Source organism: Amphiura filiformis, unplaced genomic scaffold (genome assembly GCF_039555335.1).
Source record: "Amphiura filiformis unplaced genomic scaffold, Afil_fr2py scaffold_85, whole genome shotgun sequence".
In the NCBI taxonomy this organism is placed as follows: domain Eukaryota; kingdom Metazoa; phylum Echinodermata; class Ophiuroidea; order Amphilepidida; family Amphiuridae; genus Amphiura; species Amphiura filiformis.
Window position 1 is genome coordinate 156,571 of NW_027305549.1, and position 21,554 is coordinate 178,124.

Sequence of the window (21,554 nt, forward strand, 5' to 3'; positions counted from 1 at the left end):
GAAATTACATGGAATTTCGGTAGTATTTGAGAGAGGTAATCGGTCCCTTTCTCAATTCTATGGTGTTAAAACGTCAATGTCACGAATTTGCATCACTCAAATTGCTTGACCTGGGTCATCGGTCATGTCGATCCTTTTATTATTTAACCTGGTTTGACCCAAATTGTTTCGAACGCACGATCGAGACGGAAAAAAAAAGATATTTGAAGGTATTTGGTGACGATAATGCAGCGAATACGAGACAAATAGCTGGTAATAGTTGTGGAAATAATGGATGGCAATTGTGAGCAAATCGCTGCAAAAAGTTCCAGTCCTGGGCTCCATCCAGTTCAATCCATATATGAATGTGATCTGTGAATGATACGTGGATATCATGACATGCAATGAATGTACTACTATGACAAGGCAAACGTCAACTGCCATGACTGTTTTTAATTTACATTCATGACATTGTGTATGATGTGAATGCATGGATGCTGTGCATTTCGACAGTCTCACTGTAAGTCACACCAGCCTGCAGGGTAGGCCCGGATTTTGCAGTACGGTAATCAAACTTGGAAGTCTTGAGTCTTGCATTTGCATGTCATGCAAGTTGTTTAAAAAGAAAAGTAAGTTATAAGTTTTAAGCATAAAAAACATAACAAAACCGTGTACGTATTATAGCTAAAATAATAGTTTCTCGATTATGAGAGCTCAATAGGCACGCAATGATAATTGCGTCGCCGTACAACGCCTTCCACACACGCTTTGGGTAGCGCTGCATTTCCTGTGCGTGCACAATCGATCGCGCTATCATGTCATTCCACTAAACTTGCAACATTACGCAGTGCACGCAGTACATTCATTCTCTCATGATCGAGAAACTAGCTATAGTACTGAAGTTTTTTCGGCTTATACTACAGTAAAGGCAGAAAAAATATGACACATAACACTGTTACTACTTACGCTAGTTGTGCATTGTGTAATTGCGTGACTAGCGCACGCTATGTGAATTTACGCGAGGCTGAGTTGGGACTTTATTGACGCATGCGCAGTACGTAACAAAAGCCAAATAAATTCCGCCTTGTATAAATAAGCCGAACAAACTAAGTTACAGGTAAGTTAGTAATTCTTGGCCAAGCTAGAACGCTATGAAAACATGCGCACATAGCGCGGTAGAGAAGAAAGCATACACACGCCTTGCATTTTCTGATTGTGTACACGCTTATACTGCACTGGGAATTTCAATTGAATGAACACAGCCTGACATAACGTGACGATTTTTACGTACAATGTGCGATGTATGCCAGCGTGTGTGCGTTATGCGGAAGTGAATCCTACCATGCCAGCGCACTCGTGATTGGTTAGTACCGTATTGTATCCAAGGTCGTGCGCTTGCATTGTTGTTTGAAATATGCGATATACAATTGCGGTTGGGTCACATACAGCTGTTGAAAGCTGTGTTTTCTTTCAATTGAAATCCCATTATACATGTAGTACCCTACATGGACGCAACACGCATGTTCCAGCTTGGCCAAGAATTACTTTTAGTAGTACGGTACTATGTCTTGTCTATGTAATACCATTTTTCACCTTGCATGTGTGATGCGGCAGTGACGTCAGTGTGCATTTAATTGGCCGCATCCTCAAATTGCTAGCGTTCACTCACAACGCTGGCGTACTATGTACACAGACGCTAATTACCTTAAAGACGCTAACCCAGAATGCATATGCGCGAGCGAATTTCAGCGAAACAGCTGCCTCAACGTGTTGACGTCAGTGCCACACCAGAGGGAAAGTTTGGCCTATAATTGCATCTCTCATAATTACGATCAACAAGTACGCAAGCTTACTCGCGGTGATTACGCGTGTTTGTTTGCGCGTTAAGAAACAACACGCAAACGCCGGTCAATTGTATGCAACATTAGAACAATACACATTTTGCGGTCAATTGTGTGAGATATTAATGACCTCGATTTGCGTTCGCGTTTTTACAAATAACTAAATGTGATTGGATAGCACGCATCGCGTTTATTAATGAGGTTATGAATGTTTACTTTTGAACAACTACGCATTTTGTGGTCAATTGTGAGATATTAATTACCTCGATTTGCATTCCCGTTTTCACAATTAACAAAATATAATTGGATCGCACGCATCGCATTTAGGACATTCATAACCTCATGAATACATGTGATCCAATTATTTGTATTTATTTACCAAAACACGAAATGTGGTTACTAATATTCAACAGTTTCAGACGCTGGCCCTTCCAGTGCTGAGGGAGATGCAACCCACCTCCACCCACCAGAAGCTGTAGGCAGCCATGGTTTTTTACTTGCACCAATGTAATTTTTGAGCACCCGAGGCACTTCTGCACAGCACATTCTCCAAGGACAAGCGTCAGCTTACTTATGGAGTATTCATCTCAAGACTCAAGTTGACCGTTGCACCGTCAGGTAAATGTTAGTGCGCCGAACAAACTGCGAGTGGTGGCCGCTATTTGGATTGCACTCTACCATATTTGCAGATTGTGATTTGCACTTCGAATGTTATTGGTTGTACTGTTTTAGTCTTTTTGATTTTTAGAAAGGAAATTGTTTATTTTTGCTAATTTTGAGTAAAATTGTATTATTTTGTAAAGTGATGTGATGGTTATGAATGAAAGTGATGGTTATGAATGAAAGTGATGGTTATGAATGAAGTTAATAAGTTAACCGTACGTAGTACATTTTGTAATGTGTTGGGCATTGTGAAAAATCTAACATTTTGATTTGGACTTGGAATATCCTTGGGTTTCAAAGGCAAAATGTAGATTTTTCGTTTCCCACCAAATTTCATCCGGATCATGGTCCAAAATACTTTCAGATTATTTTGAAAAAAATATTTGTCACAACTCACAACCTCAACTACTCATATCAAATGGTCCGTCCCTAATTCTGTTCCTGTTGGAATTTTTTTTTTCGATGTGTATTAATAACCAGACTTAGGATTTGTATATACATTCTATGGTGTTTCTGCGAGTCTGGTCTTTATCACAAAATAGCGTGATTAACGTGTTTCCTTGGCTATTTCTCCACAAAGAAGCATTTTATTCTTGCTAGTCACTAAATATGACATCACAATTATATAGATCCGACCTTTGAGTGCTGGATGATCCCGGGTAGAGATGATTAGCATGGTCGAGGTCCATTTCAGCATTTATATTACATAAGGGACTGTGCAATAATTATGAGCACTGTGGGATGGTAAAAACTCAGAAGCATCTTTTAGCCAGCCAAATCGGGGGGTGGTAAGCAATTTTGGCAAGCCAAGGGGCAAGCGATTTTTGGCACACATTCATTGCAGGCTTTGACATTCATCGGGTGCCTTTTTAATAAAATGAAAACAGTGAAACAAGTAGCAAATGGGAAATTTTCCTGCTCGCTGCTCTCACTAGTCGCCAATCTCGCTATTCGCCGATCATCTCAAAACGAGGTTCTACCCCGGGGAGGCACTCGAATATGAAAGTGCCCACAAGCGTACTATTGGTGTAGAAATTTTCTGAAAAAATGGGGTCATTCGGTGTCGACAATCTCAAAAATGGGGTGATTTTGTATGGGAGCGCCCAAAATTTCAAATCATCGACAATCAAAAATAGCTTTTTACCCAGTTTTACAGTACAAAATAGACAAAACTCATTTATTTTGCTCAAAATGTGTGTCGCGCACCGAAATTTAAATGTTGAGGACTACTTGTTAAAGAAAGGGGGTCATTCAGTGTAGGCTACTGAAAAAAAAGGGGTCATTGGGTATAGGATTTGTCGGGGTCTTTTTGTGGGCGCATGACGTATGTCAATATATGGTAGTGCCCCCGGGGGTTCTACCCGCCGCAAAAAAATGCCGCATACTCTTTGCAAAAGCCTTCTTTTTTTTACAGGGCCGCTCCTTGCAAAGAGCGAATATATATTTACACAATGCTATGGTATTGAGATCCCAAAAATTTGACATGTGCGTGGGGAGGAGGACAATATTTTTGGCAGGCCGAGCAGGAAGCAAATTTTCCCCCAGACTTAAATTTCCCCACTCCTGTAAAACTGCACGCTTTATCTACAGATAAATAAGTGTTTTCATTTCTTTTCCTTTTTTAATATCATTATTTAAAATTCTTATTCAAGTGGCACAGCTTCTACTGAACACTTCATCAGAAGTGTTTTTGTGTGTTATTTAAGAAACATTTTTTTACGTATATATATATTCTATGGTGTTGATTTGTCAACCATGACATGATTTTTTCCCTGCACGTTCCAGTGTTATTGTTTCACGTTTAATTAAAAGTACTGCATTTTCATATCATATTATTTTCATTTTCTCGAGAATGGTGTTTGAGGGCCGTACAACCAACATGTTGCATTATTAGTAAGTTATTTCAATACACCACCCGCGAAAGCACCCTAAACAAGGATTTAATCCTTGTCTAAAATGATACCCTAAACAGGTAACACAAGCCTGTTTTCACACCCTAAACAGGGATTTTATTCCCTGCATCAACTTTCATAACCTAAATATCATTTCCGCGTATGAGCAATTGCAATTTTGCTACCGTTTTTACCAATTTTTCTATAATATTTTGTAGTAAACCTTTGACAAGCATCTACTATAATTTATGTGCAGTAAACCTTTGACAAAGTGTATTTTAAGCGTACATTGCATATTTACTGTGTTGAAATGAGCTTGTCTGATTGGCTGCTTAGGCGTTCTGCTGTTGCCGAGTGGAAATTAATCATAGATTAATAAACACACAGATTAATAAACACACAGATTGGAATTTTCCATGCCTGTGCCCTCCAAGCGTACTCGAATTCAGCTGACGCAGGTCCATCGTTCAGACCTGGCAACATCGCTCATCTTACACACAGTTTCTTTTGTGTACGCTTGCACTATTTGTGCTATTTGTGTGTTTGCTGACGCAGATAGGCAATATGCCATGATTCCACGGTATGAATGAACTTTGCGCCGTACGCGTTGTGAGCTCTGACTTTGCAACATCATGGTAGTACACACTTGTCAAAGGTTTACTGCAAAATATTATACCGTGATGTTACTAGTACAAAGTCAGAGCTAACAACGTGTGGTGCAAAGTTCATTCATAAATTTCCATATGGCAACAGTAGATCACCTCAGCAGCCAATCAGAGACTAGTGTGTTTCAACACAGTAAATATGTGATGTATGCTTAAAATACGCTCTCATCAAAGGTTTACTGCAAAATATTATAATTTCATAATATTATAATTTTTAAACTTCCCACCTGACATGTTTCAAGAACTTAGATACCGGTATGTTTAAAACCAAAATGTTTTACTTTAAAATGAAATTTCCAACATGACAAAAAATCACAAACAAGAAATACCTTCACTGGATCAAACTCTTTTATTACAGACCATTTGCTACATTTTGTATTGGATAACTGAGCCTAGGAAATAAAAACTGATTAGTAATGCACATTTTGCGTATCTCGACTCTTAATCATGTTGCGCATAACTGGGAAACATAAAAATCGTATTGTCCTAGTTCCTAGTTCTAGGATCTTTTCTTGTTTAAAGCAATTACTGATCAGTTGTAAGTGAATAATACCTAAATTGCTTTAATATTACACTTTCAGATTTAAAATTTAACAATTTTATGATTTAAATGCATGCTGTTTTGATAGATCTTATTTTTGCATTATTGTACATTTGTACAACTTCACCAAGAATTTGTATTTTCTAATATGAATGTTTTGTTAACTCTTTGTTTAATATCAGCCGCCCTCGAAATAAGCCGTATCGTAATTTGCACCTCAAAAATTGCATATCATGATATAACTTGCAAAACAGATTACATAAGTAAGTAATAAACTATGGTGGTTTAATACTTAAATATTGGATGAATGGCACTCCAACTTGAAAGTTGAGGTATAAAATGAGAAATCCTTATTTCGAGCACTGGTTATTGATATATTCACTTCTAATATTATTAACAAGATTTGAAACTTCCTTTGTGTTCAATTCATATTGTTTAATTCATATAGTTGGCGAAGGGTCTTGTGCGACCACCTGATGAGCTATATAGTAGTTTTGACTTTCATCATGATGTCAAAGGACCACACATAGACTTGCCCCTAACCCACTAACAATAGGTACGAAACTGCTCGAGCATTGAAGCAAGTATTATGAAATTACTAAAATGAACACGAGCTTTACAAACTTAAGCTACAAAACATATCTACAATTTTGGAAGGTTCTATCTTATTTAGTCTAAGATACTAACTTGAGTTTTGGTTACATAAACCAAAGCATGCCACTATATTTGCCTGGAGCTAAATAATAGTTGTTTAATACTTGACAATGCTTGAGTAGTCGTGGTCACTAATAATACCAAATTGGAAATGAAGGAGATGGGAGAATGTCCACAAGCAATAAACGATATGGCAGAATAAAAAGCACATTATGATATATTAGACCTGCACAATATGCCTGACAATTTCCCAGTCTGTTTCACTTTCAAGCTGGTGACCTTTCAACTTCCATGACATCTAGGGGTAGAATTTTGGCAGTCACTACATGAACCCTATTGAGTTTTTGGAACAGATCTCTCAGAAGAATCTCTCTGGGTTCTCGGAGTAATCAACAAAATTCTGACCCTTGATTTTGTTTCAAAACATTTGAATCCCTATAGGAAGAGGCCATGGCATTTTTAATTGGTCTTTACAATCAGCGTTTTTCTATTGAACTTACGGTATAATAAAGAATCATTCTGGTTAGAGATTAAACCGGAATATTCCTGTTCACCGTGATTTTCTACTGCGCTAAACACACCGCATGCCGCTGATGTCATTTGCATATTTGCCGGTTCTCCAGTACTCCACTGCACTGTAGCAAACCGGAATACGGAAGCTGTGCATGGTTTTCTATTGACGAAAGCCGGCTTTCATCTCCGGAAAAAATCCTAGTTTATTAGCATAAATGCCGGCGAAAGAGCAGAGAAAATTTGCCAAATACCGGAGGACACCATTTTCTACTGGTAATCTTTAATCCCCAAACCGGATAAAAGCCGACATTCCAATAGAAAAATGCTGAATGAGTCATAAAGTTATTAATCATTACATGGACATGCCCTTAAAATCTTTTACCCCAAATAGCCAGTATCGGGGAAATAAATTTTCTTTCCGATCGACCTGATCTTATTTTCAAATACCACTGTCAGCAGGGTAGACAAGGGCAAGGGTTATTATACACATGTCTTGGTTGGAGCTCTGGTTGGAGCCCTGTCCTGTTATGTGAAAATAAGATCAGGAAAAGAAAATTTATTATCCCGATACTGGCTCTTCGGGGTATACATTTTAAGAACATGTCCTCGTAATATGATAATGTTGTTGTTTTTCATCCACCTTCATACCGTAAAAACTTAGAGCGCTTATAAAACATGCTAACATGAAGAGCCTCATCCACAAAAGTGTAAAGGGTTTTGAGCAATTCATCGATTCACATAGTTTAATACGAACAAGTATTAAAACCTGCAAATGTGTGTCTCAACCCCATTAGCTCAGTTGGTAAAATGCAGGACTGACTTTCGTACAATTTCATGTTTTCAAAAGTGCTTGATATAGTAAGCACATCTGCTAATTATTGAGTTTTTACGGTACTGGTTTCTGCAAAGTGAATTCGTTAAAAAATATATCATTGAAACAGCATACTACTCCTCATTCAAGAAAAGTACAGAACAATTTTTTTTAATTAAAAAAATATTATCCTGAAAATTATCCATGAAAGATAGCTAAATCCTAATCCTTTAGTTAGTCCTAACCGGCAATGAAAGTAAAATTTTAATATTTGGTCAATATTGGGAAACAAGGACCAAAAACATGCATTTTTGGGGCGTTTTTCAAACATTTTCTTATTCTGTGTCGACAATCAAGCCCAAAGACTTGGCTAAAGGCTAATTTCAAGTTATGTATTGATTCTAATTTTTGGAAAACACATTTTTTTTCTTTTTCGTAACCAATTAGCAAAAATAACATATAAGGTCAAAAAAAAAAATTTCCGGAAAAATTCAGCGAAAATCAGATTTTTTTCCCTTCAAAATACCATAAAAATACGAAGTCAGGAATAAAAAACATTTCGCATTTGTTTTCAAACCACTCGTGAGCAGACAAACCTTTATTTTTTTTGGCCTAATATTAAAATTAAGAGCTAACTCTTACCCTACACTCAAGATTTTGTATGCTTAGACTTGTGCCAAGACTTACAATTTTGTGACTACAATAATTGTAAGAAAACATGCAAAATTGCATGTTTTGGGACAAATTGCAAAAATATTAAACTTTGACTTATATTGCCAGTTAGGACTAACTAAAGGATTAGGATTTAGCTATGTTACATTTGGCAAAACTGGATAATATTTTTTTAATCCGAAAAAATTAGTTCTGTATTTTTCTGGAATGGGGAATAGAGAGTAATCGCACAGCAACATATATGAGGTTCTGCATTATATAAATTTACTGTTTACATAATTTGTGACCAGTACATGTAATTCTTTTCAAATAAAATTTGTGTGCAGTGTACAAATTATTTTGATTTATATAATCATATAATTATCCATTACTATGTTCATTGTCTGATTAATATGATTCTTTTGTTTTGCTTTATCAGGGAGAAGTGACCAGCAACATATTTTCTACAACCCTGCCTTTCATTGCAATAGCTGGAGGTTGCAAAAGATAAACAACATCTTCCACTTGATGGCTTTAGAGATACTTTCTCCATAAATCTGACCTGGACTGTGTCATCTGTCCTTTTCACAACCTGTATAAAGATACAGAAAAATGAGAATATCGCCACTTTAGAAACTTACAAATGTGACAATAAGCCATTACTATTACATTTACATTAATACATTCAGCAATTATTTAGTGCTCATCTTGATATATGGTGAAATAAGGCTCTGAAGGTCACTGCCCTGATGATCAACCAATGAAGAACTTCTCTTGTGTACATGCCAGGTGTACGTACATGACATGATACTGTGGTATTTGGGTTTTTGTCAAAATATAATTGCAGTCAAAGCATGATGTTATTTCTTTTTAATTACAATATAGATACATATCATTTAATACATCAATTTCTTGGTGGCATCAAACATATCACAGTTTAACATTATAGTGATATTTTGTTAAAATTTACTAAGATCATTTAAGAATCATGATAGTCATTATACTCACACAAGCTATGTATTAGATAATTGTTGTTGTGACATTGCCTCTCTGACCCAGCTGGGCACCTTCACAGTAACAAAATCACCAGTAGAACAAAGTGCAGCATTACCTATCAAAAAAAAGTGGACTATTTTGATGAAAGGAATTTCTTCTTGAGATATGTTCAATAAAGAGTACATGTACATTGCATTGCAGTCAGTTAATTTGAGATTAAAGAGATTTTTAAGTCAGTACACATAGTTGGCAGTGGTGATACAACCCACCCTTTTTTATTTCAAACCCACCCTTTTATTTTATACCCTTTATACCAAAACTCCGAAACCCACCCTTTCTATGCGTGGTTACTTAACTGGTTATGGTGGTCCAGGAGGTGCAGATTGCATCCAAAGAGAACAGAATGGGATTTCAATGTGTTTTTTGTTTCATTTAAGTGTCATTCAATTGGAAATTGCAGTAAGCTTTGAGATTGCAATTGTTGACTTCTAAACCCACCCTTTTTATCAGTGACCACGCTTTATATTTGGACACTGTTTGTGATATCCATATTATAGCTTGTTTTCAATGCTAAGGCCAAAAAAGAAATGCGGAAATTCAGATTGTTTTTCTCAAAATACGTACCATAAAAATACCTTTATTTTTTTTTCCTAAGTGTATTATAATTTTGCAAATATTGTACATGAGCAGGGTATTAAAAATTGGGACAGCGGTCCGAGATAGGTCATCCGAAGAAATGTGAAACATTTTTTTTGCAATTTTATGAAACACTTTTGTTCATTTCCAAGCCAATTTTACAAGTTGACCTCAAATAACCTTTGACCCCAATATGTGACCTTGAATGCCCCATTACATGAAAGCTCCCATAATACAGCTTTGGTTCAAGCTTGATTGCAATTGGATGTGAACTGTTCCTGTGATACCAGATTTTCAGCATATTTAAAAGTTGATGTCAAATGACCTTTGACCTCAGTGTATCAGTAAGCTGCTACTCAAGATTCTCCCCTTCAGGTCTGCCTTTATTTTCAAGCCAACCTTACGTAAAAGGCTGCCATTTTTGATGGTGACTGTGTGTTGGCTAGATCTAGTACCATTTCAGCATACTGTTCCGGACTACATTTTGAGGAAAAAGTCACCAGACTTTTGTGATAAATTTGAATATTATAATTTACCTACCTTCTTTGGCATAAAAGAATACATTTGCATTCGCTGCCAGCTGTCTAGCCTGAAGTAGTATTCACATTCAATGTAATTTCTGTAGACAGAAAAAGTAAAAACACATTAATATATATGTTATTAAGTATTGACCACAATTACCAATCCACCCAATCTTGTGTGATTTAATGGTGCTTGTCAGCATGCTTACTACATCAGCCTTTTTACACATAAACAGTACTTGAATCACTAGTCTTGCCTGCGCTTTCGCCACCATTGGCTTCACAGATATTTGGAAATCTTTCATAAAGTCTCTATCAGTGCATTATTTCAGCTTTGGAGCACAATATCATCAATTATAAGCTACAAAAATTGGATCTATTACCCCACTAACCTTACACCACAACCCACTATTACCACCCTGACAACCCTACCCCACTATACCTATACCTGCCACCCACTATTACCCCACTAACCTTACACCACCACCCACTATTACCACCCAGACAATCCTACCCCACCACCACCACCCAGACAACCCTACCCACCACCCTAACCTGCAACCCACTATTACCCCACTAACCTTGCACCACCACCCACCATTACCATGCGCGTATTTTGGGGGGCTTTGGGGGCGCCAGCCCCCCGGGGCCAAAGAAGTGGGCGGCAAAAACGAAAGGAGCGGCGGAAGAATGGGCGGCAAAAACAGGGGCGGCAAAAACGAAGGGGCGACAAAACGAATTAGCAAAGAAAAAGGGCGTACAAAATTGAAAAAGCATAAAAAGTTTTGAAAAATGTTGCTTTCAGGGCGCTAGCGCCTGAAATCCTTTTTTTCTTTCTCTTCACTTTTTCAAACGACCGTGAAAAAATTTGGGTTAACCTTTTCGGGCTGTTAAGGAAGGGCGGCAAAATTGTTTCTTCTTCAGCCCCTGGGGTTGGGGCAGCCACGGCACGCCACTGATTACCACCCAGACAACCCTACCCCACCACCCTAACCTGCCACCCATGATTACCCCAAGTAACCTTGCACTATACCACCCACTATTACCACCCAAATAACCCTACCCCTCCACCCTAACCTGCCACCCACTATTACCCCACTAACCTTGCACCACCACTCACTATTACCACCCAGACAACCCAACCCACCCCTAACCTGCCACCCACTATTACCCCCAAGTAACCTTGCACTATACCACCCACTATTACCACCCAAATAACCCTACCCCACCACCCTAACCTGCCACCCACTATTACCCCACTTAACCTTGCACCACCACTCACTATTATCACCAGACAACCCACCACACCACCCTAACCTGCCACCCACTATTACCTCACTAACCTTACACCACCACCACCCACTATTACCACCTAGACAACCCTACCCCACCACCTAACCTGCCACCCACTATTACCCCACTAACCTTACACCACCACCCAGACAACCCCACCAACTTACCAACTTAAGTTGATAGGTGTCACAAATTGTTTGGTTGAGTCATGTGTTGGCTTTGACTTTGTTTCTCGATCTGTTCTGACTAGAATGTCAAGTATGGACTACATGTAGGGGAAATATAACCACCATCCACTATGACCCCACCAACTATAATTACAATACCACCCACTATGACTCCACCACCCACTATTACCCCACTAACCTTACATCACCACCCACTATTACCACCCAGACAACCCTACCCCACCACCCTAACATGCCACCAACTTACCCTGACAAGGCAACAACCCTACTCCATCACCACCCTTACCCCCGCCACCCACTATTATATAACCACATTACCATCTACTATTACCTCAGCACCTGAGACAAAAAAAAAAAAACCAACAGGGATCGGAATTCACCATGTGCAATGAGCCAGGTCTGTTACGGATTTATGTGCATGCATGCTCAGATCAAGCAACCCAATTGTCTGCTTCAATAACTAATTGTACCTAATGTGCATGAGCAGTCCAATTAGACTGGCGCGACATTTAAAATGACCTCGCTTGGATCAAAACAAACTTGACAGGATGAACGATGTGTATGTGAATTGGGAACAAACTTGTGCTTCAAACTACATATTATTGAGACTTACATCATGATTTGTAACCATTGCAATGCATTAAAGGTACTACACCCTGACCAAATTTGTGCCTATTTTTGCATTTTTATCAAAAATTATAGCACATTGGTGACAGGTAAGATATGTATATTAAAGGGGCAAGGACTACAACTACTACATTAAAAATTCAGGAACTCAGGGCAAGTAGTTATTGATTTATTGATCAAATATTGGTTTTCCCTCATTTTTGACTGTAACTCCACAACTGTTGTCTGTGTTGGAATAAAATTTCCGGTGCAGTAGTTGTAGTCCTTGCCCCTATAATATACATATCTTACTTGTCACCAATGCGCTATAATTTTTGAGAAAAATGCAATAATAGGCACAAAATTTGGCAGGTGTAATACCCCTAAAAAATAATACACCATGTCATGGGCAACTTAAAAATATTAATATGTAGTTTGAAGCACAAGTTTGTTTTAGACGCATCGTTGTTAATCTGTAACGAACAACGGTGAAACATGATTGAATCCTAAATCACCACCTTATCCTACCCCATTACCCCACCACCCTCACTATTTCCCCACCATGTACCTTACCCTCTTCACTTTACTCTGTACATTCTTTGGTCCTCTGTTATTTCGGAAAACCCAGTCACATCATCGCATGTGAATATTTCTCTCTTGACTCTTGGAATGAATTTTAGTAACTTGGCAAGCATAAATAAAATTTCCACAAAAATTCTTCTTCTCCATACCTACCAACCAAGCATTAAAGACATTGTTTAATACATAGTGGCAGCTCTACGGGAGGGAAGTGGGGGGCATTTTCTTTCCCCCAGTTTTGAGGCAAAAAACCCCAATTACATAAATTTCTGTCGATTCCTCCCCCCCCCCCCCGAAATTCACTTTGCACCCCAATGTCCCCCCTCCTCAGAAAAAAAATTCCTGGTGCCGCCACTGTTAATACTGTGTATTTCCTGACAAATACAGAGCAGAATATGTAGAGATTTTAACCGCATGTTAGCTAAGCTCAACTAATGGTTTGATTTAGTTTACACAATGCATTTCACATTAAGTTAATTTTTAATTGTAAATATATTGAACGGGTTTTGGAACCTAAAATTTGCTTACCGTTGACCCTTAATTTTGGATTTACTGTAAGGGTCCATTTGGATCCCTTAATCTTTGACATTAATGCTACCCCTGGCTGGCAATGGTTTGTCTAGATAGCATTTCCAAATACTTTAAATTCCCTAAAAAACATGGAAAAAAAAGTGAGTCCTGGTAAGCTCAGAGTAAATCCTGGTTCTAGCTAACATTTGGTGAACTAGGTCCATGACTCACTTTTTTCTCCAAAACTGAGTTCTGGATGAAAAGCAGTTAATTTCACCCTTGACTTTACCTTTTGTTTTAGTTCCTCTGCACAATTTCTCTCTGTCTCTGTATAATGTTTGTCAACTTTCTTCAATTGACTGAGCAAGTCATGAAGATCTGAAATAATAAGAACATGGGCAATGTGATTATTAACTGCATAAAAGTTAACTTTTGACGTTGGGAGTATATGAGGTGAGGACCAGACATATCATTTTGTGGCATGATGTCCTACATATACGGTACCCAGGCCAGTGCAATGTAGGTGATGCGATCAAGCAAAATCAGTCGGAACATTTCCAAAGATATGAGCAATTAAGGAGTTTCCAAAACAAGAGGAAAAAAAGGAAATATTTTCTTTGTTTAGCTATATCTCAAAATCAATATTTCCGAGGTTCCGGCTGATTTTGCTTGATCGCATCACATAATGTTGTTTAAAATTTGAAACACAAAATAGTAAATCAGTACAATAATGCACCATATTGCTCTCAAAGGTGCTAGATAGGATGTGTGATGATATGATGGTATCAGTGAGAGACAATAACTATAAATCTCTTGTTTTTGAGACAAAATGTTTCTTTTTGCTATGTGACCGTACACCACAAATGGGCTGTTGGCGGCAATTTCACTTTGTGAGATAATGGATAAGCATTTTTTGCTCAAAATAAGCTTTACACTGATATATTAAGGGTGCACACAGCACACCAGTAAATAGCCTCCATTGACTTTCTGTACAAACATGGTCCCGGAAAACATCATTTTCTTGACTTCAGAGCGACTCAGCTCTTCAAAACTTACACTTTCTGCAAGTTGAAGGTCAGCTGAAGACATCTAGTCCAGAGAAATCATACGAAGTCCATCGGTTTTTTTTCAGAAAATTGATGACTAGATCACCCTATAGCTTATGGCGACTCACAAATAGCTTGCTGTCTCTGAAATGTACATTTTAGGAGATTCCTATTTACTGGTCACTGGCGTGCACTCTAAAGAATTTTTATGTTTACATGTTAATATAATATATCATAAATTTGGATACTGGTAAACATAAACATAATTAGACAGGTTTGATTCAATTTTGAGGGGTTTTACTATGCAAATTTATAAGCTAATTTACATGGTATCATATTTAGCCTTTTTTTTTATCTACTACTGATAGCAATGACAAAATTACACACTTAAATACAGGGTGTCCCAGAAAAAATTACCGGGCAAATGAATTTGGACGTAAGTCGAAAAATGGACATCAAAATCCAAAAATCTAAATATCAGCGTGTAGACCATCTTATTCTACATCTTATACGCCAATTTGACTGGAATCGGTTGACTGATTGCGAAGAAATGAGAGATTACATAACGCATGTGTCAATTCACTTCATTCCAAGTTTGAAAGAAAGATCATTCAACACAATGCGTAGCACTAATGGTTAAACTGTCAACGGGCTTCATATTTTGTTCTATGATATCCTTTTCGTTCTTTTTAAACAACCTATTTCTTGCAAAACATTTAATTAGGTTTTGTTCAAATTTGAAAACCTGCACGATATTGAAAATGAAAGCTTGCATGTAAGATGATGCTCGCTATTTGTAAATATCTTTTTTCGTTAATGTTGATTTAAATGTTGCATAAAGAATGACTACATAAAGAATTCCAGCTGGCTTAAAAATTTCTCACACACATTAATGTTTTCGGAAGAAATTGATGTGCAAAGTTTAAATATTTTAAAACTTCAACATTAATGTTGCGTGGTATCAAATATCACACGTAAAGCTGTAAGCACTTGGTCATTGTCATTCTGGGCTCAAATGTTCTTTGTAAAGTATATTTGCACAGCCTGAAGAATTAAAGTTGGAGAGCTTCCAATTGCAGAAATTTTTCTCGTACAAACTGTTATTCATATTCAGTGAAAGCATGAATGACATAAAACCGTCGGGTTTTAATAGATAATGTGGACTAAACTTAATGAGATACGCAAACTTTAGGAAGCGGTGAACGAGTATGAAAAAAGCGCCTGTTGCTCAAACTTGGAATGAACTGCATTGATGCATGCATTATACAATCGTTCATTTCTTCGGAACCAGTCAACTGAATCAAACAATATTTTCGTATGTGATGCACAACAAAATAGGCTATGCGCTACATTTTGAATTTTTTGATTCTGATGTCTATTTCTGGAATTACATTCAATTTTATTCACTCGGTAATTTTTTCTGGGACACCCTGTAGCTTGATACAATGTAACATTTTTACATTTTATTGTTCATTTGCAAATGTTTTTATACACTGAATGATAGAAAAATTGTATTAAAATATTGCTTGAATTCAAAAACAAATGCCTGAATCTATTTTCTGTGTACTTTTTGTTTATTTGTATAGAGTGGAGGTCCAAGCCAATGAAGGGACTTGGGCATGTATTGCTTACATACCGTATTTCGTCAAATAGTCGCCCCCTCAAATAAACGCCCCCACCACTTTTTTTCAACCAAGATGTTTCAAAAATGCCGATATTTCCATGCTATCTTGTGTAGTAAGCTTACCAAGTTGCTCACATGGTCGATAATAGTGTCACTTTTTGGCGAAAATCTGGATTGGAAACCCGGAAGTGAACCAGAAGTCAGTGTTTCTAGTTCATAGTTCGTCATTTTAGCGAGAGTTTTTAGTTTACCTAATGATTTTAACATGAATTATCGTTCTAAAATTGATCTTGAATAAACGCCCCCCTTTGGGAAAATGTAACGCCCCGGGGGCATTTATTTGACGAAATACGGTACTTTGAGTTCAAAACTTCAAAACAAGGTATATTGTACACCTACTATCTCCCCAATATACATTGCTTGTGAAATTAGGCCGACATTGAGAGGGGGATTTTTAAATTGTGTTAGTGAAGCACTTGAAGCATAACCTCTAAAGAGCATTTTATAGGCCTACATGCATGTATAATTATGAGAGTTGCAAACTATTACATCATCTCTCAAATTGTTACTGGATGCAGTGTAGTTGGCTGCAAGTGCTTCACATAGCCACTGGCACTGGCATATGGCAGTTCACACTCTCTCTTTCTTTTGAAAGCCATGTAAGAGGCTCTGTGACTGTGTGCACTCACCGAGACACTGTCCCCTCCAATTGTCAGATGGACTCTGCCATAACCACATACATTGGTGCACCCATTCCACTTCCAGCAACTTTTTCTGAAGGCATTCTTGTTTCGAATTTGCCGCTCAATTCTCTGTTGCAGATTCTCAAAGAAGAGTGCAGGGTTGATTTCCTTGGCCATGTCAATATCTCTATGTGCAAATAAACATTAAAACAAACAAATTGATAAAATAGAGGGAAAATTGGTGTTTGTGACCTATATTTTGAAAAAAAATTCTGACTCCAAGGGGAAACCCTTCTTGGGCACCCCTCATGGTGCCTCACCAAATATTTTTCAATTTTCACCCCACCCCCATTTTGACAATCATCCTAACGCGATCTTAATTAAATCCTGTGTCTTAAGCTGCCGCGCGCGTTAGTAAAATCATGCGCGTTGTCCTCTTTGAAAATCAAGAAATTCATTTTTTATCTCTTTTATTTTATTTTTTTTTTAAAAGGAGAAAATAAAACTCAAAATTTGTATTTGATTTCAAGTTTTTGATTTTTTCGCAAACTTTGGACGCAAATATAATAAAAGAGAAGAATAATATTTTGTAGCAGTGACTACTATCACTACAGTGACGTATAATTACCGAGGTAGAACCGATTTGCAATTGCCATTAGAACTTGACCTGTTAACTTTTTTTGCCACTTTAATATACATCATTATTTCCATAGTAGAGGCGCAATATTTATATTTTTGTGATCCTTACAATTGAATAGAACAGGTTCCCTGATTTGGCAATTCAATATGCCTTATGAAAGCTAGATTTTTACACATCTTTAATTTTCAGGAATTCACAGCTAGCAGCTAGAAATGTAAACAAATAAGTTTCCTGCAAAGAAAATAATTGAGAGTAAATATATTTTTTTTCTTTTTTTTTTTTTGGGACAAGTTTCAACTTCATATCAAAACATTTGTTTACCAAATTTTTATTTTAAACTTAAAATATAAATTCTATGGTGTTGCTATAGAATAATGAGTAGGGATTTCAATTTAGGCACATTTTCAATGAATCTACCAGCAATAAATATTAATCGGCGGGTGGTTAAAATAATTAACGTAAAAATAAAAACAATACATCTGGCATAAATAATTTAAAAGCGTAAAGCAGGCTCTCGTTTGCACATGCATGTCAAGAAGCCAGTGTGGTCTTGTTAATCAAGCTATACTTTAAAGACACGCTAAATTGAAAATACATGGCCTAATGCAATATGTGGAAACAACAGCCAAGATTTTGTTTTTGTTAATGGATTTATATGAACAGTAATATTAATGTGGCGACTCAGTGAATATTAATGTACATCCACGGCTTAAGTACGGCCAAGTGATAGGATTCCCCACCCCATATTAAAATGTGGGCATCCTTAACTAGCAAACCACAGCCATGTTCACATCCCATTTTACTGGTTGGAAAATCCCGGGTGAGTTACAACATAATCCCGGCCCTCGCCCCGGTAAAGTCCCAGCCCAATTTCTTGCCTGTGAATACGAGCTGATCATAGGACCAATACGAGGAAAATCATGATGGTACGGTAACGGTACCAAACTAAAAACTATCCATTTTGGCCCCAGTGGGGTACAGTATAATTCGCACCCGCTACAAATAGTACATATGCCCCATTCCACCATCTTTGTCTGCGCCTGTACCACACACGCATGATACGGTCTTGGAATAATTTGCTAAGAACTGTTACCTTTTAACTTAAATCTTTTTTGCATCTTCAGGCATGCACGTATTTTGGGGGGTGCCAGCCCCCCCGGGTCAAAGTAGGGGGCGGCAAAAACGAAGGGGCGGCGGAAGAAGAAGGGGCGGCAAAAACAAGGGTGGCAAAAACGAAGGGGGTGGCAAAACGAATTGGGAAAGAAAAAAGGGCGCCAAAAATTGAAAAAGCATAAAAAATTGTGAAAAAAGGTTGCTTTTGGGACGCTAGCGCCTAAAATCCTTTTTTTTTTTTTTGCTCTTCACTTTTTCAAACGACCGTGAAAAAAATTGGGTCAACCTTTTCGGGCTGTTAAGGAAGGGACGGCAAAATTTTTTCTTCTTCAGCCCACCGGGGTTGGGGCGGCCACGGTACCAATTGTATAATTGGTAACAAATGGGAAGGACATTTTCAAAATACTCTTAAATCTTTTGCACTGGCAGATTTGACTCTCTTCACAATGTAATTAGGAAGTCAGTTTCCCATGATTCATATATCATTTCATCATCACATGCACACCTCAATCGACCAAAAGAAGCTGTATGCCATAGCATAGCATCACATGGAACAGGCATGACCCCCGGGCATGACCTACAAGTAAATAAAGTAATTCTTGGCCAAGCTCGAGCGTACATGTAATGCGTACCTGTTGCCATGATGTAGCGTATTAAGCGTGTACACAACAACTGAGGTAAAGCAAAGAAAATTGGAATTTACTACCAGCCCCGACGGCGATGTCGTCAATGCATGTCACTCCATAACATGATAAAAGAAAAGAATTTTCAAGGAAACCTACATTTATGTTGTCTATACCTACTTCACTTGACCCAAAATGATTTTTTTTTATGAGACAATCGCACATGGAATTTTAGAGGATTGTGAATAATAGTTCCACAGAGAAAAGCTGCACTCTCGATCATGAGACTATGCCGTGTCGTTATTTAATTGATGCATTAAATGTTGGCTGAATTTTTTTGATGAAAGTCAATCTTTTGACAAGATGTAACTTTGCTATGGAAAGTGCTATGACAAAACGGTTTTCAGTTTTGGTTTTCTTTACTCAAGGCCCGAAGGGCTTTAATTTGATATATAAAATGATGCGGTTTGATGGCAAATTTGAATTCACCTTTCATATACATCATTACCATGATTACATGGGCACGGCCTGGTCATGTGGTGATGTCGTCACATTTGTTGACAAAATTAATATACCAGCATGCGCGCCAGGCCAGGGGAGTCCAAACCACAAATGTGCCAGTAAAATCCGCAAGCATTAACCTCAAAATTAATACAGCACAGTTCTCAATGCACACCATGCATCATGCATGACACACGCACATTGAATCCATTGAACATGATGAACACTGAATGTTACTGTTATTCATGAAGTAACATGGATATGGCATGTATGGTAAGCTTACCATCCAATGCATTGATCATGACTTGTGCGCCGAAAAGCCCTCAAAATCAACTTTATCGATGCCCAAATTTCATGCAAATTACATCTGCACCCTCTTTAGATTTTACTAAAATAATAATAATATTGAATAAAACCGACAGTACTCACCAATTTTGTTTTCCCGGTGATTAGCACAGCGCTGACATATCACATGTGCCGTGTTTTCTGTTTACATCCCTCGATGACCACTCGATGACCTTGAAATTTGCGTTTTTTCATAATGACGCGCGCAGAAAAAGGTCATGGAACGTGACAAAACTGTCAGAAAATGAACCGATACAGTTATGTATTTCACGTAATATGATTGGTCAAAGTGGGTCACGTGATACATCGTTGCATACCCTTCGTATTATAGTATGGTAAGTAAGATGCTGCTGACGTCACTGTAACTCTTGTGTAACTCTTAGTCGTGAAAAATCGCTTAGCAAATTTGGCATGGAAGAGTGTCATACATTCAAATTATAACATCTCAGCCGTGATCTGCAGATGTGCCGCTTTGTCGCCAACAGAGGGCAGTATTTAATTCTCATTAATAGAATGATACTGCCCTCTGTTTATCGTTTTAGCGATCGATAGAGGGGGGAATTAGGCAATTTCTAATGACAGTGGGGGTATAACAGTAATTTACACATTAAAAATACACATTTGACACCATTATTTTTTATTTTTATTAGAATTTTAATGAGTTTTGTTCAACATAATTCGGAGAAATTGACGGATAATACAGGTTTACCTAAAGCTCTTGATGGAACAATAGTGCTGTTCCTCTACTAAATACATGATGTATGGCGTACTCATGATATTAAAATTAACATTATTAATAACACTATTCGTTATAAGAGGAGTTGGTCATTTTCTTGGGTACCAACCAATAGGCGCCGAGTAGTTATTGACAACCACCTTCATCTCGCCATAACTTTCACCTGTAGAAATTTTGCAATGAGAATTCTTTCAAAGCGATGAGAATTTAAAATTTCCTCATTTCTATGACATTTTCTCATCCAAATGAATGAGAAATACCAATTAACGTGTAACCACCTTTCACATTGTTTTAAATGAGAAAAGTTACCACTTCTGACAGGTGGTTGACACGTTATTAATATTTCTCTTTCATTTGAATGAGAAAGTTCCATAGTTTGAAAATTCTCATAGTCCAATTCCCATGGCTTTGAAAGGATTCTCATTTTAAAATTTCCACTAGTGCTAGTTAGGCTACCTACTACACAAATACCAATTTTTGGCGCAAAATACAAGTTTCAACCGTCATCCTCATATGATATCAAGTACAAATATCCTGGGACACTTCCACTGTTCAACATATCCAATTAAACTCCCCGCTCCCCTTATCTTTATTCAATGTTGTATACCAAACGCCGTTTTTTAAATAATAGGCTATATGTTTGCTCCAACATCTTGAATAAATTCCATTTACTTTTGTGGCCACGATTTCAATGACCCTCACCG

General features: G+C 37.6%; 2 long non-coding RNA genes across 5 annotated transcripts; one reads left to right on the top strand and one right to left on the bottom strand.

Annotated features, from left to right (window-relative positions):
- Positions 1–405: 405 nt before the first annotated feature.
- LOC140144830 (uncharacterized) lies at positions 406–8,779 on the top strand. Its single transcript, XR_011857947.1, has 3 exons — positions 406–608; positions 2,234–2,438; positions 8,650–8,779. It is a non-coding gene; the product is annotated as an uncharacterized lncRNA (long non-coding RNA).
- LOC140144829 (uncharacterized) lies at positions 8,623–20,268 on the bottom strand. Of its 4 annotated transcripts, XR_011857943.1 has the most exons (7): positions 20,199–20,268; positions 16,899–17,079; positions 14,596–14,729; positions 13,829–13,917; positions 10,383–10,461; positions 9,219–9,321; positions 8,623–8,802 (listed from the first exon to the last, which is right to left on the bottom strand). It is a non-coding gene; the product is annotated as an uncharacterized lncRNA (long non-coding RNA). The 4 variants fall into 4 exon arrangements; XR_011857944.1 differs by lacking the exon at positions 14,596–14,729; XR_011857945.1 differs by lacking the exons at positions 14,596–14,729; positions 16,899–17,079.
- Between the last annotated feature and the right edge of the window lie 1,286 nt (positions 20,269–21,554).